At 39.2% G+C, this 25,117-nt stretch overlaps 1 protein-coding gene across 4 annotated transcripts in view; it reads right to left on the bottom strand.

The window, feature by feature from the left end:
• The window catches only part of LOC126869748 (hemicentin-1), a 110,880-nt gene that overhangs the window by 84,553 nt on the left and 1,210 nt on the right, over positions 1-25,117 (bottom strand). For 2 of the 4 annotated variants that reach the window (XR_007690986.1, XM_050626678.1), the window contains exon 1: positions 13,650-15,024. The exons of 1 other annotated variant lie outside the window; for it this stretch is intronic. The gene's annotated coding sequence lies outside the window, so the exon portion shown is untranslated. Of the gene's footprint in view, positions 1-13,649; positions 15,025-25,117 lie in introns of those variants that run through there. One more of the 4 variants, XM_050626681.1, reaches the window with a different exon arrangement.

Here is a 25,117-nt window from a genome sequence, read left to right as displayed (position 1 = left end):
TGTGGAAATCGGTGACGACGAGCAATTTCGATCCTTGTCGAGTAGCGCGGAAGGGAAACCCTTCTGGCTGATTCAACCCCTTCCGGTGATATACGGTACACGCCGTGGCGAGTGTTTTCGGTTCATTTCGTATTAAAATTATAATACCATCAATCGTTACCGCATGAAATCGCGGCCTGGTCATTATTCGCGTTGGTTATCACATAACAGAAATTCAAAACCGATACCGCGTAATGCTTATTGCACAAAGGTGTGCGGGAGTGAGCACTTCGATGGTCGCATCGAATGCACTTGCACACATATACGAGTGCTCCGGTAATTACTACTCATTAAATTAATACCGGGCATTATGCATCGAAGAGAAATCGACCATGCGCCTCTTTTTCGCCGATTTCGCGGCGCCCCCGAAACGTGACTTATTGCACCGTGGTTTCCTGCCAGCCAGCTCGTTTGTTTCACACAAAAACTCTGCTATAATACGAATTCGAGGTGCGATTCCAAATCTTCTTCTATTTGTTTTCCTTTTTAATTCGTCATTAGCGACTCGGTTGAGATCATAGATCGTGCCTTATAATTTTTGAGAGAGATCGGCTCGTTTTATCGAATATTTTAGCTTAATTTAATTTCGATGTTTGATTCAAATTCTTTAAGTTGCTTTTTATAGAAGGGAAATTAATATTAGATTATAGTTAAGCAGTAGAGAATTTGTTACAGCGCAGGATAAAATGGTTCGCAATAATTTTTGTATTATACAGGGTGTCCGAGGTTTGAACGGCCAAACAATGTCAATATATTGTAAGGGTCTAGATAAAAAAACAATGTTACATAAGTATAGGTCGTTTAAAGCTCTATTAAAAGGTCATAACAAAATTATGAAATACGGAGGGTACATATGCAAAGATAATTTGCCTATCGTCCTTAGCAATACAAAATTGACAACAGCTGAAAATAGAATTTATCACCCTGTAAATTTCATTTCTATTTTGCTTCATTTCGGTAACTGCATTATTTTGAGATGGAGATACTTCGAGATAAACATTTAATTAGATGCCTTTTTAGAAACAGAGTGAACGTGAATATCGCTGATCAGTCTTTGCATTATATCGCAGTAACCGTGATTCTGCAACCGTTTCTTTTACATTTTATACTTTTGTCATAACTTTTTAACAAGATTTTAAAACGACCTATGTTTATATAATGCTTTTTTAGACCCACAAGGTACACTGACAAACTGAATGTTTGTTACTAGGATACCCTATATAATGCATATCGCATAATGGAAAGACTTTTCTCCAGGAGGTAAAAAATGTGTAATTTTGTGTATGTTATCTTGATCCTTGATATTGTAATCTGGCCTTTTCTTGAAAGGAAAGAGAAAGTAAACTTGTTTTCGTAAAAGTTATCTGTAACAGCTAGTAATAATGTAAGAATTGCAGATTTCAATAATGATGCTGCATTTTCAATTCTGGTTTAGAGACGAAGCTGTCATAAAGTAGAGATTTTGAGATATTATAAAATTTCTTATTTCTTTGGTCATCGTTAAAGTTGGAAAGGATCCAAATAATATTAATAGTATTGGCTTTTCCAAATACTCGGGGGAACACTTCTTCACACTTTAACGTAACATCATCGCTATGTAAACTATAATATTGTCAATAGGTTGAACTCTACTCGCCGAATCACAGAAGATGATATAATTTTGATTGGATCCTCTTGAGACCATTTGAAAACTTTTTCGTAAGAATACAGTTCACTATAGTAGACTGGTATTATTCTTCTATTTTATTTGATATTTTTTTTTTACATTCAAAGAAACAATGCTCCCGATTGTTGTCTTGGAATTTTACAGTTTCCAAATATTTGCGTTGATCTAGAACCAATTGCATTTTCGACTATTAGGGGGAGTGAAATGTCTTTTCAACGTGTGTTTTTTTAATGTTTAAACGAAAATGTCATTTGGCCAGGACAAATGAATTGACGCTGCTTTTAAAATGTTTCGAAACGGGCATTGTTTATTCGACACGTGCCGGGCTAAAACGAAACATTTGAAAAATACTGCAATTTTGTCAGCAAATAATATCAATTCACCGCAGTCGGATATCACTTTTTGTCTCGTTTCTCCGATGGTTATATGTCATTATATAATATCATCCCACTTTTTCTGCTTTCCAACCATTTTTCGTATCCCATCCATCAATTTGGTTCGAATCGGATCAATTACGTGCAGTTAGCCTGTTTGCAGTCTTTCTAGTTTTTAAAGCTAATTTTATCTCTTTTCTTTTTGACTGACATTTTTTGTCCCATCGGCTCTTTTTACGTACACATGTGTTTTTACATTATATAACGCAACTCTTACGGTGTATTGGGATGAATTTGATACAGGTATATGTTTTCCATTAATGTGTTTCCGAATCAGAAAGTTGATCCCCGCCTATGCGTTGTATCAATGAGTTCTCGGGTTCCTGATGAAGACAACATTCGCGCCATTGCGTTCTCCGACCCTTCACGAAGTTGTTGAGTATACAGAGTATCGCATGATTCATGGTACAAATGGGGTGAGACAGATTTTATGTCATAAAATAAGCCGAAATAAGGCATAGAGAATTTGTATTGGAGGCTTAATTTTTGAGAAAATTAAATTTGAAAATTTCACAAGTACACGTGAATTTGTTTAATTTCCATATAGACAGGAGTATAAAATTGATAATCTGCCTAATCCTAAATAAATATCTGCCTATATCTGCCTAATCCTATTTGTATCACGAATTGCGGGATATTCTACAATGGCAAACGCATCTTACAAATGGAAGAAGTTCTTAGATCGAGTTCGACTTAATTTAGTTTGTAATTTATTGAAAATACAAATTTCAAAACCGTTCTATATTTATAGTGCTTCAAAGTGCAAGTAATTTATTATAGAAAACGGAAAATAGAAACAGAGTTTTCATAATACAGTTAGTCGAATTTATGAAAATTTAATAAGCCTTTCCCAATTTACAACCTCGCTACTGTATCTCCAAACCCTTTTAAAGAAGCATCGCCTCTGTCACTGGAATTTTGTTTTATATGAAAACATGCTGTAATAGTTGATTGAAGTTTTTCTTTCTCATGCGGAAGCTAGAGACTAGTTTTTGGTGTAAACAGATCGATTGTTGTCTGGTATAACAATGGAAATAAAATACAATGGTGCTGCGAAAAATAAATATCTTTCCGCTGTCGTTCCATCTTAATTATTTTCATTGGTTCGTTTCTTTTTCATTATTCGCTATATAGAGGTATTAGTCATACGATTACGATGATTAATGAGGAACGCATAGGATAATAATGGCTGTCGAAGAGAATATTCTTGTCAATATATGTATGCCCAATTACGCTATTTTTAACGATAAAACGTAAGCCAGGAGGATTCTATCGACAAACAATAATCTGCCTCGAAGAAACGGCTTACGCATGGCTAATTGCTTGTCTGTAGGCGTCTTAATCCTTCGTGCTTAAAGCTTTGTCACTAAGGATAAAGTAAATTCAAGCATATATTAATACATTCGCTGAAACTCGGGTTTTCGCTAAATACGATGCTACATGTTAACAAGTCATTTTCACGTAACACCTGTCTCTATATTACCGTAAAGTATAAGAGCTACACGCGTACAAAAAATCATCGATTTTTCGATATCTGTAAAAATTTACTCTAAAAGCAAACTAACAATTTTCTAAGATGAAAATTCATCGAATGATATTCTTTCATCTAACAAACTTATACTATACGACAAATTAATATAATATACTTATAATATACGACAAAGCATGATCTAATGGCAAATAACATAAAAAATCGGAGGAAAATTTTCAAAATCGGAGGATTATTACCTCAATCGTAAAAGAAACTTTATGCTTGCAAATTTTGTTACTCTTTTAATAACTAACATGAGTTCTTCTGAAATTTTCTTAATAATTTCATTTACTTCGCATCTCGCATTTAAGTCCATACTATACGTGTCTCTTGAAAGAGCATGTTAACTCTGATCTGCGATGAACACGTTACCAAAACAAGAAGTATTCCTTTTACCACTCTACACCCTTCGTTCTTCTTTGATTCATTTGTACCTTCAAATCGGCCTGTATATATTCCCCGCTTTTCTATAATCTCTGATCTCCACGTATACCCTCAGAGAGCTCGGCGAATCGTGGAAATCCAGGTGGAAAAGAGCAAAGATTCCAGCCGGATTACACAATTCTCAAGTGTACATTACATCGTGGAAGATATATGCGATAAGGAAGACAGACGATGAACGATAAAACGTCGGATGACTCTCAGCGAACCGGGCAAGCTCCGTGGCCGTAGCGTCTGATCGTTATTAATGAGCAAAGTGTGTCGTTACAGGCTTATTATCCGAGCCGTTCTAATTAAATTGGATTAGTGCAATGAAGCGTATCATGAAATTCTCGGTTAATGGTCTCACGCAGACCACGCCGCGCCCTTCGTTACCCCGGCCGATGTCGCTGACATGCAACGTTTCTGGCCGCGATCGACCTGATAAATTTCATTATGCCGGCCCTGGGATCGTGACGAGTACGATCGATCACGTCCGGCAGCAGCCAGCCAGCCAGCCAGCCAGCCAGCCCAGAAAAGAGGGATCTCGACAATGGGAAATCGCATTGTTCCCCGGAAACAGTCGAGCTTCTTTGCCTTCGCCTCGGAATCAACCATTCTCCCCGACATTAGCCTGGGTTCGATGGTTTTAGTCGATTTCTTGGACCACACCAACGACGATAATATATAGACAGTTCCCGGATAGTTACTGTACTACCAATACTAAAAGCCTGGTTTAATGTGATTTAAGTTTTCGCGAGAGAGACACCGACGATTTCCCACGAATAGCTTGGAGAAACAAATTTCCAATTTTTCTACTTTACTCTTTCGCTTTTCTATCCTTATACCTATTGTTTTCTTCGGTTCGGTGTAACGAGTCGTTGAGATCGTTTGAAAATTTCGAAAAGGGAAGATGTAGTTATCGCGAAACAAGTACACCTAACTTAAAGCCACGGAATCTGACGTTGGAGGTTGTAGCACGGGTTATCGTGAAAATAAGCGAGAGGTTGTAACGTTATAATGAACCGTTTCGAATGATACGCCGTAACAATACGTTCAAGTAACTCTCGCATTAATACGCGCACGGCAATAGCATTTATTCAACTCTACGGTAACGAGGCTGCTCGGTTGAAAAGTTATTTAAAAGCGCATTTCGCTGGCTCGGCTTATTTCTTCATTTTCAACAGATATTAAACGAGTCACGCAGATGATTTGCATTTCCTCTTCATTCTTTTTTTTTTTTTTTCTTTCTCGTTACCCCTTGCCGTTCCCTGGTGGAAATCGCGACGGTGAAATTGACGTACGTACATACCCACCGATCAAGTGTCGATTAAACCGTGTGAAAGCGTGCAATTTTCGAGAATATCGTGTATTAGGGAATTTAAAACGGGTCGGTTAATTTGATTATTAGCGGTCTGATGTTGTATGTTCAGCGAGTTCCGGCGGCCCTAATGAAACCTTGTAAATTTCACGCTCGACTCTTGCAATGATTGCCTGTAATGGCCTGGGAATATCATTAAACGATTCATCGTCAGAGTAAAGTTCATTGGCACCCTGCTCCCACGGATCAATGGAGGCCTGTTTATCCCTGGTATATCTGTTTACCATTCGCATTAACATAACCTGCTACATTCAAAGCAGAATCTTCTCCATGTAATCTATCACTCTACCTACGTTCAGAGCAGCGTAAACTTAATAGAATTGAAAAAAGAAGGAAAAATAGAAAAGAAGGAAACAGGGATGCTCTTCGATGCTTAAAATTTTTTAATAACACTCAATTCGTTAGCTAAGAGCTCGTTGGCGAGATATTATGGAGGCTTTCTCGTGAAATGCGTGATATTATTAAAAAAAGAAAAAAGAATACATAAAGAGTGAAAGAGAGGATGTAGAGAAAATAGGAGAGGAGAATACAAAAAGAAAAAAAAGAAGAATTAAAATCCCTGGCGGGTTATTAAAGAAATCATTAATTATAAAAGATGAGTTTGTGCGTATACATGTATACGTGCGCACACATACAGAGATAATTCAGAATCCTACTCATTGTTATTCGCATAACTTCTGAGCGCGATATTCGACGGCGAACTAATAATACGTTTAAAGTTCACTTGCTGTAGAAATTTCCTCCCGGTACTTTTTTTAACAAGCCGATTTATCTTGTTGTTCGCCGCTTCGTTTTTTCATCGACCCGTCAAAATGCCAGGCGAGCTTCGCGTTTCTCACCCCTTGCCTTTATGAGAAAAAGAGATAGAGCGAAGGAAAGCTAGAGAAAAGAAGAAAAACTTTGCCGCTTCTATTCGTCCTGTATCCATTATAATAATAGGTGGCCGTCGTCAGTTTCAATTTTCTTCCGAGGTATTTCGACCTTTTTAATTCGAAATTTTTATCCATCAAATTATCGCGTCAATATACTAATTTCAAACGATAATTGCTTTAGATTCCAGTGACTTTTTATCCTCTCTGTCCCTTTCTCTTCCGAATTTATTTCTAGAATATTTCAGAAACCTTTTACGAATATCCCTGTAATTTCCATCATTCTAATCACGGCCGTCTAAAAGCGACATATCGACGTATATCATCATCAAACTATACCCATCATCATTAACGATGGAAACATGGGCTGTAAGGTACACTTTGCGATTGAGTCTTTTAACGATATAGTTTAGAGAATTTCACTTAGATACACGTAGTCAAAGGTTTTCCTATTCTGTCCTCTTATTTTATTCATTTTCATTCACCGTTACTCTATCCCTAGTTGTTAGCTAAGAATTGTACAGTCAATGAAACCTATAGTTCATTCAAAGGCGCTCGCGGGAACGTCCTTAACCCTTCCTCATCTATGGTCTGGGTATAACACGATGCAATGTCATTCGTGTAACGTTCTCATAACGTGAGCAACGAAAAGATTCTTTTTGATGTGATACTTTTTGCGAAATAACTGATTTTTTGTTGTTTATCCTTTCACAGTACATTCAGCACTCGAATAAAAGATAGCCAACCGATCACAAAATATGTAGCTAAAAATATGCAGACGATCAAAAAGATTGTAGCAAGATATTATATAGGTCAAGAAAATTGCACTAAAAAATTGCATCGGCTAAGAAAATTGTATTGGAAGATAGTAGCATTAATTATATAATTGTAGGATTAATCGACGGTTAAATAAGTATTCCAGTAGAGTTTGAAATACTTTCGTGACACATTTCTGTAATCCAGATTCTGATTTCTAACTGGTTCTGCCAGGGATTCTTGGTTCCTTTTTGGGATTTATGTAATTGGGTTTATTCTACGTCTTAGGAATTTGGTTCTTTAGGTTGGTTTTATGACATCATGGAGTACTTAGGTCGGCCCGGCTATTTTATCAGTAAAATAGACAAGCTTTTGACATTTTTGGGGCAGCTTTTACGTTCGGGGTGATAAAATAGGGGCAGATAAAACGACAAGTATCTTCTTAATAGGTTTCCTATCAGCATTATATCCACTACCGTTCACGAGAATCACAACACTTTGATTGATTTGTGGTAACAACATTTGAATTTGACCAAAGTGTACAAATTAATGACGAGCTATCAATTAGAAATAATACCATCTCTTCACGTCAAATATCACTAGACTGATGTATCAGTCTGAATTATCTGTTAAAATACGTAGCAATAATATGTTTTATTATTCAATATATCTATATACTATACATATTCATTATTCAAGTATTCACATTCATAGATTCACTGCTCGCATTAACGTCAAACAATTTTTCCAACCATCTTTGACACATTAAAACGCAAACACTACTATTTAAATGTTAAATGAAAGGCAAGTTTCTTTGTTATTAAACAAGCAATTACCTTAATAACGTTCTATTTTAAACCGATTGCCTGAAAAATGTGCTTCGCCTAGTCACTCTTCTAATTAAACGAACGCATTGAAAATCAAACACATTAAACGCGAGAGGTCGTTGAATACGAAGGAATTAATTTATTTTCTATTAAACGAAACCCATGCGCAATATGTATACACGGTGCACAAGACAAACACAAAGACTCTAGTCCCCGGTGAATTTAATTTAACCGGCGCCCGATTCGTTTCGATGATCCCGCGAGAAAATGTTTACCCTAGTGGAGGTCAGGCAAAAGCGCCGTTCTCGAGTGTCATAAGTTCTTAATCCCTTTCGTAGCTTCCAGCAGTAAACACCCCTCGACCACACACACGCACAGCCAGCGGCGTTATCTGGGTCCCCTATGGCCCTATGGCATGAAGCTCGAATTCAACACGCTTGGGATGGTCGGGACGATTAAGACTTCCGGGAGACGGGGGCGTCTGTCGTCGCGGTCGTATTAATAAATATCCGATTCGCATTCAATCTGGACAGCTTGGCAATCGGCTCGTTCAACAGCAGTCAGATAGAGGGGAAGGGGAAAGAAGGAGGAAAACATACAAAGAGGTGGAAAGAGATATAAAGTGAAAAGGGGAAAAGGAAGAGAGGAATAAAGAGGAAGAAGATGGGTAAAACTGAGCGTGATACTCGACTACGAAGACTAATGACACGGGGACAGGCATGAAACGGGGTGCCGAGAGATCCACTAGCATATGGGGGGTGGTTGTGTAAAAAAAGGGTGGCGTAACAAAGAGAAGGATCGCTTGTCAACACAACACAAACGACGTCCCGTAATTTCCTGACAGCATTGGCTATAGCTGGAAGGGCAAAGCGAGAGAGAAAGAGAGCGAGAGAGAGAGAGACAGCGCGCGCGAGAGAGAGAGAGAGAGTGGAGCCAACTCGTGGAAAACTGGGACGCCTCGTAGAAATTAACGTAACTAACGTCGAACGAAGCGTCGGAACCCTCGACCACGCGAGTTACCTATCTACCATGATCAATGGCACGTCGCATGCCGAGAAGAAGGCTTTACTCGATCGTAGGGTGTGAATTTATGGCGAGCTCGACGGCCTTGAGCGTCCGAGCTGTTTTATAATTACGCCTCGTAAACGAGCCTTCCGGGGGGGTATCAGCTCGATTTTAACGGAAAACGTCAATTTCCGGCGTTTCACCTTCCATCATTGTCCCGTATCGTCGCTTATAAAACGAAACGATTAGACGTCGAATTATTGACTTGTTTTCAGGTGTCTCGCTGGAGTAAGACTTTTAGTTCACGCGAGTAGCGAATTAAGGGTGTTCACGCGACCTTTGATTTTTATAATCTTTTCCATGAATTTGTATTATTGAATACTATGTTTTCTTTTTTCCAGTTACGAGAGGAAATTTCCAAGTCACGTTTAATATTTGTTTCGTTTAATATTCGTTGAGAATAGAGAAATTTTTTTGCGTTTACATACGAGATTGTTCGCATATTTTACAACAAAACGATGTACGTGAGAGGAATGTAGATATTGCAATTTTATAATCATCCCAACGTATCAAATTAACAAAAGGAACGGATAAGAATTAAAGAAAAATTCTTCACGCGTTCTCGATTCCCTTGAATCTCCTGCACCATCGTAATACGTAACTTTTAACCCGCTCGTTCCGATAAACGTTGTTACAGATTCATTTCCCGCAATGCGATTAATTGCGCTAAACAGGTTAAGTGCCCTATCGATCGGTCGAGATTTATTCTTTTTATCCCTTTCTCGATCCCTTTGCGCTTCTTGTGGCCGTTTCGAGGGATGCTTCGTGTAAATATAACGTTGCTTTCACGCGGTTATAACACGAGAAAAGTGTCTGAGTCAACTTCGTTCCGTGAAAACCTAGTGTCACATTCCATCTAACGCTTAAGTATTGTTTAAATGGAGGAAATTGTAGAAATGTAGTTTGAGTGACGCTAATAACGAAACCATTCTTTGTCTTGGCGAACAGATAGCCTTAGGGATGGGAACACGCTTTCAAAGAAATTACGATGACAATATTCTCAAATCATCGTAAATATTTACGAAACGGTACAAGATATCGAACAAAAGTTTAACTGACAATCGCACAATTTTTCACGTGCTTTAAAATGTAGCGATAAAGAATTTTCGAATAATATTATTTTCAAAAAGCGTTAATTGCTTTTTGTAGTTTTACTTTTTACATTCAAATAAATAACCTTTTAAAAACTCTGTATAATTAGATACATGAATATGATTTGAATTATAAAATCATTTCAACGCACAAAATCGAGCTTTCATACCGAAAAGTACTTCAATAGATGTAAAAATATTCAATTCGGTATGTCCGCATAATTAAATTTTAATAATGCACGTTAAAAGGCAGAAACAATAAAAGGTAATTACTTACTCGTTAATTTTTATAAATCAGTGTCACATAAATATTTTAAGACAATAGCTATTGAAAAATTTGTACTCGTAGACGTACAAAGGCAATTTATCCATAGTAACGTTAAATGTACTTTACATTTATACGATCTCTTGAAAATATCGTGCTTTATTATCATAAATGTATGAAGGTCACTAAAAATTCAACTGTGAGCTCGTTCAGATTGGTGATCTGCAAACTTCTACGTGCGAAGTTACGATCATACCTTTTGTAGTAGTGAAGCATGATATTTGCCGGACGATTGTGTCAAATACTATGGTCTACTTAAGTATCGCAATGACGATGTTCTTCAGGAAAGCATTTAAAACAGAAATATTTGTCGTGTCACACACGATGTATAAAAGCAATACAGACGTGCTAAATAGTTCTCTCTTTTTTGAAATAACGCTAGATTATAGGATTAAGTGTGAAACTAAATTAGTTGACCTAGATAAGTAACCACTTTTATATTGAACGCATTTAAACACATTTTTGAATTTAAGAAACGAATATTGATTATGTGTCAGTGAATGTACTTTTACTATATTATTGTATTATGTTCATAATGTATAAAGATGAGTATCGAAGTAATTATATTAATTGTAGTAATTATACGAAGTAATTATATTACCTGTATGGCATACTAAGCATTAGTTAAATATGATTACAGGGACACATCAAAATTTTATGTCATTCGTGCTAGAATTGCCACCATTTGACGAACAAAATCAGATTCTGTTCGTCTGCGAAATGTTATTCTACTTACATCAGATTATAGTTAGCACAGAATAACGCGAACGAGATCAATTATGCACGGCATGATTCATCGATAATATCTTACAATGTGTTTCAATTTCCAAGAAATATTCTTGAACTTTTACGTTTCCGTCAAGCGTTCGCTAACTTTGGAAACATGATAATATTAAAAAATGTCAGTCAGACGTTTCGTTTTTTTTATAAAGGTTCAATTTAAAAACTTAATACGTTTTCAACGAATCCCGTTTCAACGAAATTGCGTTTTTACTTCATTTTCGAATTAAGTGTGTCTTTTTATGCAAATGCAAAATTTTTTATGAACATCGCTAAAAAGATGGCATCTAAGCAGAGATTTCGCTCTTTATATTTTATGATAGTTGGTGCTTTATTTTGAATATTTGATATTTTTTTTTTTTTGCATATTATGTACATACCGTAGACATTTGCACACTTAACTTCTTCATAAATGCATAAATATTCACTGATGTCTCTCAATTTCCACGAAACTTCATGGATATGCATCACCTGTCTTTAAACTGTACTTTACGTCTTTGAACCTAATAATTTATTCTTTTTTTTCGTCCACGTCGTATTAAAGTACTCTTTTTCAGTCGCCAAGCGATTTCAACATCCAAAAATCAATTAAAGCGAACTTATCGTATCTTCTCTCCTATGATGTTCAAATTGGCGCTTTCAAAGCAGTGACCCTCGCGTTTGGTCGACATTTTCCGCTTATGAGGATGAACGTGTTACCGGTTTCAGGATAACATCGAGAAACTTGATTTCCACGTAACAAAAGACGAAGAATATCGAATTAGAAAATGGAATACATGATTGTACTTTGCGAGGCAAAAGGATCTTCCGAGGCAGTACGTCAATTTTCTCGATCCCTTTGTGCCTTCGAGAAATTCTTTCTCCTTCCCCCTAGCCGAGTCTGCCGAAGGTCCACGGTGATTTGCATAAATAACGAATTGTTGAACAACCCCGAAGACGAAAGTCAAGGGACGACAAAATTGAATGAACGCGCGTCTGTCTGTGAGCGCAAGTCGAATCACAAATGCATATATTCGACGATTTTCGCGGGCATTTGCATTTAGAAAATTATGTGTAATTAGCGCGTGTGAAATGAATATGTTGCAGAGCAGGAGAAAGTTCATTAGCGGCGGCGGAATTTGCATGCGATTTCAACCAACGATCTTTTCGTTGAGTATTTCCCTTGAAAAATTTCCAACGATCCTCGCTTAATATTATCCTGGAAACACAGCGTCATAGGGTTCACCGTTGCTCGTGTTAATTTTGCAGAATTATTAAACTACCCGCTCTCTTGCGATACTGTAATCAACTACGATCAACGTTTCTGTCTAGTGCGCGATTTTTGCGGATCGCATATTAAAACATAGCCGGTAGAACGTTCCAGCTTCGTAATACACTTTTCTGTGTTTTTCACAATTTCCTACTAGCCTGTCGGCGAAAAATAAAAGTAAGACATCTGTTCTGTAGGATTTGGAAGCCAACAAAACTCTATTTTGGGAAACAAAGTTACTCGATGAAATTTAATATTAATATAATATTATTTCGTACATGGTTAATACATGGTATTTTCCTGTAGTAAGTTCTTTAATAACCTGTAGTTGATGCGACACTAAACTCCAATTTTAGAAAAAAGTTTTTACAATTCCGACTTTTTATCTAAATCTTTCAAGAAAGGAAGAAGTAGTAGAAAACCCTTTCTTACTGGATGGTAATAACACGGCTATCGTACTTCTGTTACGAATAAAAGTTTCACAGCGTCGACGGATAAAACCTCGAAGTTTACGATCTCAATCGGAACATTTCCGGATAATTAAGTAGAAGGAAAAAAGGCGGTGTGATTGCAAAAACCGTACGAGAACTATACACGCGTTAGAAGCGTGCAAGATAAACGCATTATCATCCGTCAACATACGAGGCTCGCACGAAATAAGGTTTCGCTTTGTTGATCGAATTCGTTGTAAACCAGTCGACACGGTTGAACTTCCTTCGGGATTTTAGTCGCGACAAAGTGACGGATAAATTGGATTTCCTTCGTCTTACTCTAAAATGCCATTAACTGCGTTCCGTTATCTCGTTGCTGACTCGAGGGAGAACTTACAAAAAAAAAAAAAAAAAAAGAAAGAAGAAGAAAAGAGGAAACAAGAAATAGCAAGAAAAAAAGGAAGAAAAAAGGAACATCTATACGGTATCTCGATACGCGACGAGGTTCATTAAATTTTAATAAATCCACGGCCGCGGATTATCGAGTTTCGACGTCATTAAATGGTACGCTTTGTTAAACCGTAAGTAACGGACCCTCTTCTCGATCGGCTCATCATGCAGCGGAATCACAAAACGGAATGCATAAGATAGTCTAAAGAAATCCAGAGGTATTCGGTTTCGAACGGTGTACGAGGCGTCTTAAAGCTACACGATGCAAACTCAGCTAGCAACTGGACGAGAGGGTGGAACACACGAAAGGTTAGCATCAAAGCGGTGAGACTCACTTTCAGCGCGGGGATGTGGTACACGGTTAGTCCTCAGTGGGACCAGCTCTTTGCGCCGAAATCGGGTAGTCCTTAAGAAGACGTAGTTCGGTCTAGTTCCAGAGTACACAATTACACGGTAGCGCAGGATTAAGTCGAGACGGCGAAGCCGAGACGTTGAAATCGGCGAGAATTTAACCCTCAAAGGAGGGCTGCAATCGGGGATACATGATACCCCCGTATTCGGGACTTACGATCTACACTGGTCTTTAATGGAAAATCCTGGCGAGTTCGCAAATGGCACGGCGTAACCACTCAACAATCACGATTTTTACTCGAGTCACTCGATCACGATCAGATGTTGCCTCTTCTCGTGACGTAATTTATCCGAAGCGAGCAACGAGAATGAGACAAAAAAGAAAGAAGGAAACGACAACGGTTCCTTTCTCTCAGTCAAAAACACCAAGAAAAAACTTTTCCTTTCTTCCAAACGATCACTGATTCACAGCTGCACATTCACGATACACAGAAGAAGCAAACTATCACTGAGAGGATTTTACGATGGAATTATCGCACTTACTGACGGATATACGTCGACGAACAAGTCTCGACCTTAGTGTTCCCTGATTCGCGTTAAATCTGGCAAAGAAGAAGAGCTTCTCTTCTCTGGCGACAAAAGTGTGTCACGCGAGGAAGAAACCACCACCACAGCGATCGAACGATTCCACCGCCGTAGTCGTCGTTGGGGTATCAGAGGTCTCGTGTAAATGTTCTCTCTTTATCTCTCTCTCTGTTTCTCCACTCGTTCGTCCCTCGGTTCGTTGTTCGTTGTTCACCGTCGTGAGAAGAGCTTATCTCTCGCGCGACGACGTCCTCGGGTCAAGCACACACACACGATAGGGTCGCGAGGAACGGAGATAGAACCGAAAGAACCACGGATGAGATATGTAAATCCGAATGTATCGTGATGTGTCACTGTGGTCACACACCGATTTGCCCACAACGAACGCGACTAAGCGCGTACCTGTGTGCGTGTTTACGCGTACTCGCGAATCAAGTAACGGGGCCAGAGACGCGGCAACGCGACGCGTTCGTACTTTGCTATTTTATGATCCGTCCCTCCTCGTCGATGACGAACGAACGCAGGTGTTTCTTTTAATCAGGCGAGCACACGTCGTTACTCAACGACGCACGTCGAAAAATTCTACCCAGAACCGAATACGCACCAGCCCTAGGAGAGACCCTTAGGCCGGATCCGCGGAGTTTCCTTTCACCTCGATTTTCGGTCCCTTGCCACCCCCGCGCGAGTTGCACAGGCGCGAACCGCTTTCAGAATTTCCGAGGCTCGGGTACCGCGCACATCGAAAGAGAGGGGAGCGCCCTCTCGCCGTTGTAGGAGAGACCGCTCGAAGAGGGAGAAAAGGGACGTTGGATATATCCTCCGTGTAGAAGAAGAGTGGAGGGACTATAGGGGTTGTTTGATAGTAGGGGTGAAACGCTGGAGAAGGTAGAAAGTTCTCTTGGTTGCCTCTACTCTGTCGTGGAATCGGGGGAAAGAGAGAGAAAGAGAATTTCCACTCTTCCCGCTTCGTGGAAATTCACATGACCAAGGGATGGAACACAGACGTGCGACACCAGGTCAGAGAGGAGAGTCCGTCTTATACACACCAGCAGTACTACGACAGACACCGTCAAAGTCCTGGGGTCTATGTACTTTTACGTATATTCGTATTCCACCAACGGTGGAAGTTGTATTGGTACAAGTTATTCGTGCCGCCGCCACTACTGCCACCACCACCACGACCACCACCGCCGACGCCGCCACCACTACCACCAGCAACCACCACCACTACTATCGCCGCCGCCGCCGCCGCCGCTGCCACCGCCGCCTCCACCGTCTTCGTCACCACCGTTGTCGCTGCTGCGCTGCTGGTGCTGGTGCTGGTGCTGATGGTGGTGCTGCTGGTGCTGGTGCTTGCTGCTGCTGGTGCTGCTGCTGCTCGGCTAAGCGGTTGTGTGGGTGTGGTGGGGTTCAAGGGGGTGGCGCAGGCGTTTTGGTGCACCGACGCATTGATCCCTGGAATTCGTAGGGACGGTGACTAGGGCCAAGCATGTGTCCACTTTCGATGTGAGAAAGAGAGGAGAAGAGGGGGCCACTCGGTGAACAGAATGAGAAGTACATGACGACGAACCTACAGGAGTAGGGAGAAAAAGGGTGGCTGTACCAAGGGAGGGGGGAGAGAATGGAACAATGAGGTTGGAGGAGAGAAGCAACCGTTTTACTCGTAGCCGGTGTCCACACCTGCAGACCGTTGGTCGTGATGCGTTTGAGGATGATGGAATGTCGGTTACGATTGAAAATCTTTTCGAGCCGGAATCTGGATCATGGTAGGGGAAACGGCCAGAAGTTTCGGCCTCGGTGTTTGACGTCCTAACTAGGAGAAAGCGAGATGATGGATAATGATGATGGATGAAACGAGATACCAGGCGGACCAAGGAATAGCGTGAACCGGTTTAAAGAATCCGCGTCTCGAGGGTAGTTTTAATCGCGTATAAAACCTCGAGCGTTCATTTTCCGATGGAAATCAGGGCTTCGCTTCGTGAAAATGTTAGTACCTCAGTTATTTCGTACGCGTCTCCAGATAAAAGCAAAAAAAGGGAAGAAAAATCAGGAAAGCGTATGTAATTCAAGTATTATGAGATTTCGTGCCGGACTTCCAAGTTCAAATTTGTTCTTATTAAACCAGCTAGCGTAACGTTTTAATCGGTGCTCGTGAATGCGTTTGCCATGCACCGGAAGTTTTTCAAGTTAATTGCAAGTGAAACGAATTCGTCTGACCGTCGTGTTCCTTATTCAAAAGTAGAGAAAGGGGGGATGAGAAGGCGATGAATGGCCAAGCTATAAAATTAAACAGGAGTCAGAAAAGCCTCGAGTTCTTTGATGGAACGAATCCATCGATTTCGTATAATATAATGTCCGATTCCGAAGTCTCAACGGTATCCTTTTCACTCGGCTGACCTCCGCAAAAATCGTTCGTTAATTAAGACGGCCGATCCCGACGGGTATAGACGTAGGAGAGAAGAGAAGAGAAGAGAAGTGAAGAGAAGTGAAGAAAATAGCAGCGTAACAAACCACGCCATCGGTGCTTCCCTTTCTCGACTCGGCCAAGCCTGATCTGGTGGTTTCGCCAATCCGGTAAAAAAGGTCTTTCCTCGATACCTTCACGCTCGTTTCTCATCGATTTTACGATTCGTTCGATCGTCAACGCGCATCCAGCCTTCGTATCATACCACGAGAAGCGCCGACACGGCCAATGCTTTCTATAAAATATTCAAGTCCAAGCAGCGTACAGATATGTACCAATACTGAATAAATAATAGGGACGAGGAAGATCTACGATCAGTTCATAATTCCGTTCCATTTCGAAGCTCTGATCCATTCGTCGATCTCTCTAACGAGAGCTTCGTACTCGAGATGCGTAAGTTCCGTACGTAGGTTGTATAGGATGGAAATTTCAAAATTGAAAAGAGCAGATGAAGGGACAGGGTTAAGTACTACTACATCGTTGAACGGAACGAACGATGGAAAGAAAAGGATGCCGGGTAAATGATTAGAACCATCGGAAGAAAATTATGTACCTTTTCTCTCTCTCTCTCCTCTCTCTCTCTCTCTCTCTCTCTCTCTCTCTCTCTCTCTCTCTCTCTTAAAACGGTTTCTTCGGTACGTATACCGGAACTGTATCGATAATTTGTTCAACCGACTGACACAATTATTTCTTACAATTTTCTTTGAGGTTCTCGTACAGGGAACAATCGTTTTCTGACGTTGACGGTGTTCCTGGTGTCGTTATCAGTCGCTTTTCTCCGAAATCAGAGCCACTAACGATCGATCGATTTAATACCTTCATTGGATAACAGTTATTAACGTGTACAGTAATTAGAATTACAGACACAGTATCACCGGTGATAAATTAACGAGACATCTCGAAAATCAGCAATTTTGAAATATCTATAAATATCAACTCTCAAAGCGAGCTATTTACGAGGATGGCAGTTAATTATTTATAGTATATAAAATTATAGTATGTAAATCGTAGTAGCATCTTTTCTTGTTTAATAGTAAACAATATTCTATTTCAGAGAATTTCAAAGCAAAGACTATCAGTAAAATTGGAAAGGGAACAGAAACTTTTCATTACCAAATGACCGAATAGTTAATAAGTTTCTACTTCGAACTGTCCATTTCAAATCGATTTTCCGACAAAGTTACGTTCCTGTGTCGCGTCACTCTTCTAGCAAATTTATACGGATTTGGAGAATGTTATTATTACAATTGACATTTGATCCTGAAATAACAAGTCGTACCTTAATTTAATTTATAGAAATAGGTAGAATAATTGTAGTAAATGAATTGTAACTGTCTTAATCGAAGTACGAAAAAGTCATCCTGCTTTGTAACTTCTTTTTCACAGATACGCTGATACGGTTACAATGTGTAAGTATACTTTTTCAATGGAACCTTACGATTTTCTTTCGCATAAATTGATTTCCCGTGTTATTCTACGCGCGAAAGATGTAACATAAGATACCTACTTTTTACAACTCATTCAATTCGTTTCACTGCCACATCGTAAACAGTTTCATATTCTTCTCTTAACCTTTCGCCGTTCTGCGTTCCAATTTACTTCCAGCAAGTAAAATCGATTATTATGTATCAAAACTTGATCAAGATGGAATGTTTCCATTAGCTTCGAAGATGCATAAATCTAGTGACATTACGAAGGGCCTTTAAACCTATTAAATAAGAAGTATTAGGTTGTCCGAAATGTTTCTTTCGTTTTATAAGGAAATAATAGACGCACAATATTTTTTTATTTTATATTAGTTCATCGAATTACGCACGAATATAATAATAGAAATAGAACGAAATGGATCACACCTAATTCAATAAAATGATATAAAACAGAAATTTTTGTTCATCTATTATCACCTTATGAAACGAAAGGAACTTTTTGGACAACCTAATAGATACGATAAAACGTTTAACGAGGCTAGAAACACAAAGGTTTAATATTTTTCATTATGTTATTTAATTCCTCGGAGCCGAGTATTTTCTGCGAAATATACGAAAACTTTGTTCGCCATGGATGAACTTGCTTCACAGTTGCGAATAACTCGATTACGTACATTGCCACTGATCATAGATACAAGATACGTACCTCTACATTTATCAGCTTAAAAGATTTTACTTCGTCTGGCAGATGGAAAGTTGGTCATCCATGGCTGTCGCGGTTTCGACAACTAATTGTAAGTAGCAATTAAAGGAACGTCGAAAGATGAGATTGAAATGGAAAGGCGACATGCCCGCGACGGTGTTTCAATTTACCTCGACGCGCGACGATCCTTTTGTTCGCATTATAATGGAATACATTGATCGAACGAATAACGCGTACACGTGTTCGCAACCTCCTTGAAAATTGAAATACACTCGAAAATTGGGGAATTTATTTCCTGGCAAATAAAATGCCATTTTTTGTATGTATTTTGGCGAGACGGAATAACGATTAAAAAAAATAAACAAAAAATAAAAAAAGAAGCACGAAGAAGAGAAGAGGAGGGGAACGGAGGACGCCACTTTTATGTCCGAGGCCGAAATCAATTTTTGCATAGCTGTAGTCGAATTCGATGTTCCGTACGCGTGTTCATCAGTCCATTCCACATCAACGAATGGTGGAAAAATCGTGAAATCTCGAGCTCGTCGAGGCGCGAAATCTAACGAACAAGCAAGTCGCGATACGCGATTCCAGAAAACTTAAATGTCTTTTAAATTTCTTCACATTCGAACTATTTAAACCTCTTGTAACAGAGAAGCAGAGGAAAAGAGAGGAAGAGAAAAGCGTAGGGAGAAGGAAATTGGATGAACCGGGTGATATAGCTGTCTTCTTGCCGGGGGTTCGTTAGCACGGGCCAGATACGCGAACATCCCCCGAGCGTGGTACGCGCAGCCGAGAGATTTAAAGATAGATTCGAAAGTAGAATCAGGTCAGGGTACAATCCGCCACCACTGGCGGAATGTGTCAGTAAATCGGCGAAAACGCGTCTGCATTAACGAACCGACGCCGTCACTGGTCCGTGTTCGCTTTTGATTGCAAATGATTTCAAAACGTACGGTCAACCTGAACCGCGAACCAGCTAAACCACCGAATGTCCGAGTTATGGAAAAAAAAATGGGAAAGAGGAACGATAATTAGCTGTCGTTTCAACTTCGTTTCGGTATTTTTCCTGCGATGCTTGTGTTATCGAAATAGTTATGTAATAATTGCATGGGGGATGATTGTAGGCGAAAAATTAGACAGAGTAAATTCGTAAAACGTAAAATAATAAAAACGACGTTTAAACTTCTCGACTTTTCGGATAATAACGCATCCTAGTAGTCGGAAGTTAGGTTCACGACGTACGCGTTGATTTATTATCAAATGAGGAGTAACCGGTTTTATAAAAGAACTTCCGTCGTGATGTCCATATAATTACGTGATTTAATTGGACATAATCCTTCTGCGATATAATTACAGATGCAATCGTAGCAATTCCGTAACATGATGAATATTTTATCGAAAAAAGATTGAAATGCATCGAAGAAGAATTAAAAATGTTAGAGGGGTTTTTGTAAAACTATTAACTAACTTAAATAAAACTCTTCAACTCTAAAATGATAATTTTTAAAGAAAAAAACGTTATCATTCAATGAATCATTGTTGGTTACCTAACATGCGAACATCGATACAAGTACTCTGCGACAATAATTCGTTGGATCGAGAGATGGTGAGACTGCGTTCGACCGATCGGGATAAACCCTCTTTCGAATTACCCTAATAGTTCCGTAACATGCTGCATAAACAGCCACATCGCCTGCTTATTCCAACCCCAAAGGAACGAATCTTCCTTACTCCCATTCAGAGTTCCTATCCATGGATCTCGCTCATTCCAGTAAAATCTAACGATCGAGACGCGTCTCGTCGTAAACACGCTCTAGGAAAGGGAGATGCTGTCTCATGGAAAGGCACGTCGAACGCAGATAGAGCGAAACGATCGATCGATCGCTCTCAGACTTTTCGCATACATTAACATCGAGTGGTTGAACGCACGTAGTGAGAAGAAAACGAAGAGAGAGAGAGAGAGAGAGAGAGAAAAAGAAAAAAAAGAAAAGGGGCAAAGAGGTAGAAAACAGGAAGAAGAAGAGGCTACTGGTAAAAAATGAGCGAGTCTGACCCCACTGTTTACAGATGCATTTTCGATTTTGTCTCGCGCGAGGTGCGCGAGCATCGAGCCGCATGCAGTCCACTCCACGCTCTAGCTGTAATTCAGTAATGGTCTTACGGTGAAGTTCATAATAACTGACGCAAATGAGAGGGTCTCGTAATTAATTCGCGCATACTTATGAATAGAATAAGAGAGGCAACGTGCGAGACAGGGAGAGCGAACGGTTAGGGAACGGGACAGAGAGAAAGAGAGAGAGAGAGAGAGAGAGAGAGAGTGCGGCAGAGTGAAGACGGGAGGAGAGACACGTAACCCTATGCTGAGCTTGCGTAACCTAGTATCTGCAAATCCCATGTTGGAAGCCTCCCACAAAGCAGTGAATCAACGCTGTTAATTTGTTAAGTGTAAAGTGAATCAAATCAGTTTCAGAACAGTACTTATGTATGCCAGACGTGACCGTAAGCACCGGAATTTCCGGCTGGCCGCAAGGATCGGCCACAAATTATTTCGCGATTTCAACCGTTTCGAGAACAATTCGTGAATTCGCGTGTATTGGCTTGGCGAAGAGCGAGCATTTTTACGTAAGGAAGCGCAAGATGCTACTCCAGGACTAAAGCAGGATATTTGAATATATTGTCGTAGTTAGGAGGATGAATAGTCGTTAAATACAAAGATACAAGTTCTGTACAAATAACTGATAAATCTTTGAAACAGATGCTATCTACGTAATAAATTTCACTTTTACGCTGTTTATTTGAAGACGATGGAAAAGTAACGTTCCGAATCTTTGACGGTGCTGAAATAAACAGTTTCGAGTGACTGTTACCTCATAATATACAGTAGCGGACAAAAGATTAAGACGAAATGGAAAAAATAAATAATTGATTTACTTTCCATAAAAAATATAAATACGGTGTTCTACTTTTGGTATTAACTAATTAGACATTTGTTTATACACTTACAAAAAAAATTTCATTTTGTTATTTTATGATAAGAACCGTTTATCAGATTGGTATTCCACGATTATAGAACACCGGATTCACGTTTCAACGTCGAAGTTCGCGTAGATCGAGTAGCTTTAATAGTTACATAGATGACGAGCAAGATAATAATTGCAAGAGCAATTACGTTAATGAATTTAAAAGGGGCGTTGTTCGAATTAAAATTGAATTCTCATAAATACGATATAGAGAAATTTCCAAAACGATGAATATTAATTGGCCAAATATTGCAATATATAATTCATCTCTGTATCCATAAAATCAACACTGATTTCTCACTAACTCGATATGTACACCGATATAGTTAAATGTATTCTGGCTTTCGTTTTAATAGTTTTAGCAAGTTATCCTGCTTTACTTCCTATCGTTTGGGTTTTAGCTTTGCGAGATATTGCGCGTTATTTTCGAATTTTTCCGATAAAAATAGTCGATAGCATTTTCACCGTTCAGTCGATCCCGTCTTTATGATACATAGAATAAATGGTGAATCGCGATACGATCGAAAGAGATGATTAATCGCGCGCGAAAGACTCGAAAAGGCTGAATTAAGTTCTACTTTCTGTTCCTCTCGGATGAAAGATATTCGCCAGACTTTCGGGATGAAACTCGGAGAGAAGAATTTAATTGTAATATATATACTTCGCAATATCCCATGTTTCCATGAAGAATTAACGACGTTAACATAATTACGAGTCCGTTATCACTCAACGTTACACGATTTCTTTCATAATGATGTAGCTCTTCATTATCTTCTCCTTTACGCTGCGTTTCCCGCGTTTTGCCCACGGTATCTTAAAAACAACAGTTCTTTAAAAAGTAATAAACAAGCGGAACGTCATACCGACTAAAAACCAAAATCCTACAAAAGAGAGAATAACAAAATGTTGCCCTATCCAAACAAAGGCTACTACACGCGCGTATCTAGCGCCTGAAGCGGTTGCACGTTCAGAATATTCGCAAACTCGTCGCGATCGCGATATAAATAAACGTGTGTAATATCGTGTTTGCGCGTAAAATGTCGTCTTATCAATTTCACAATGGCCGTTTCTGCACTTTGACCACCGACCGTCGAGCTGACTGTTCCCGATGATACGAAACATGCAACGTAAGAAAAAAAAAAAAACCGTACACAACACAACGACAGAGACTAATACGCAGACAGGGTACATCGATCACCATTCGTATCTCGAAATTTGATACAGCCACGCGATAAAACGTGACGAGAAAACGGTCTATTTTAGGTCCTTCGACGAATGTTCCAGTCGGTTTCGTCGGCGTTGCCATTTTGTCACATTTAGAAATTATCGGATAGATCGAAATTGAATCGCTCGATATGGTAAGAGATCACGAGGTTTCCAACGGATTTGTATTAGGTTGGGTGACGTGGGACGATCAATGTTTGTGGTCCATCGTTGAATTCTCGGATGGGTTTCACGGACTTCGCCATTTTCCTACATTGAAAATCAATCCGCAAAAAAGGGCAAATATTTGCTTCGCGTTAAATCGATGAGAACAAAAGACGGTATATATGTATAAACGAAACGACGCGAAAGAAATATCTTGGATAAAAGATTAAAAATGGACTCGTCAAGTTAATAAAAATAGAGAAGCATTAAAAAATTATCGGGTAGAAACTGAATCATTCGATACGATGATGGATCTCGGGGAACTTACGAAAGTAGTGTATGAAAAATTCATCGGTTGACTGGAGCATTAACGTTGAGCAACATTGTTTCTGCGAAACTTTGTCGATATCGCCGGGCGACACCCCCAAAGTGAAGTACTATAATTGAACAGTGGATGATTTTTAGGTGAAAGCACGACTGCTGCATAGCACGTCGCATTAAATAAACAAAGTTTCGTTTGATCCACTTTCGGACCAGCACTTCGTCTCCGTAGTATATCGCACCGAAAAACAAAAGAAATAGAGTGTATCTATTTTCGCGTATTTTCGTAATGCAGAAAGTATCAAAATTATGATTACTTAAATTCCATTCGCATAACACCGTTCTAAATGATGTTCTACGAATGAAATTCCGCGACAACATGCATGTAGCCGCGTAAAAAGTATCGAAGTTACGAATACTCAATTGAGGCTATTCTAAATGGTAATTTTCAAATAAAATTCTGTAATAACTTGCATGTAATCTTGCAAGAAGCATAATAGAATAATAAAATTCACAGCATAATAGATGATCGCTTTGAGATGAAATTATGTAATAACTTGTGTGTGATCTTGCACAGGAAGTATCGAAGATTCTTAAACAAGCCACAGGATTCGTTAAGGAAAGATGAAATTTAATGCCGGTTACTTATGCATACGACGCGTCGAGACTGTCGAGACTGTATTATTCGCGCGTTATTACGCGCACAGGATGCATGCGAGCCGGAAATGTCTCGTAAGGGAAACGCGATCGCGCGATCCGCGAGAGCTTAATGACGGTTAATATGTAATTCTCGTGCATTGAAACCCGATATAATATTTCGAATTCCCCACCCATGATGTTAATAAAATAGAATCCGCAGCCTGCTACGTGTGGCTGTCGATGGGGTCAGAGGGGATGCATTAACGTATTCAGTATTGGAACGCGCAGAATGGATAGCGCGACGCACGCGATATACAATTTCAATAAATTCGACACGCAGGATGCTGTCATGATAGACGAATCCCGTGTTCGAACGAGAATAGCAACGATGTGGCAGAATAACGAGATGATTTTATTGCACTAGTATTCGAACCAGCTTCGCTTTATTATTCACTAAATTTCGTAATTAAAAAAAGTCCTAATTTCAGTAACGCGTGTCATTAATTTAGTTTATATCGGAGCTTTCTTTACCACTTAAGAATATTTTCTTTGACTTTTATATATAAATACGTACTGCATTAGATAAATGGTAATTTAACGCAATTAACAATGTATAAGAAATACATATCTTTTATACATTTGTATTTGTTATGATGGAATATAACCACTGATTAAATACCTCGGCCGTAATATAATTATGTTTTGATCGATATTTAACAAATTGTACAATTTTGATGCTACTGTTAAATAATAATTGATTTTGTTAATATTCCGATAATATGTATATTCGTTTGATTTATTAAATGAATATATAATTTGCAACACTCAGTTAATAATTCTGTTCTAACCATCAGTTGATGTTATTATAGATATTTACTGAATTTGTCATCTGTTGTTGAACAATTTCTAATTCATATAGATACTT

Source organism: Bombus huntii, chromosome 9 (assembly GCF_024542735.1).
Source record: "Bombus huntii isolate Logan2020A chromosome 9, iyBomHunt1.1, whole genome shotgun sequence".
Taxonomy (NCBI): Eukaryota; Metazoa; Arthropoda; class Insecta; order Hymenoptera; family Apidae; genus Bombus; species Bombus huntii.
The sequence above is the reverse complement of the archived record's forward strand: the minus strand, read 5'-3'. Positions and strand labels throughout refer to the sequence as shown.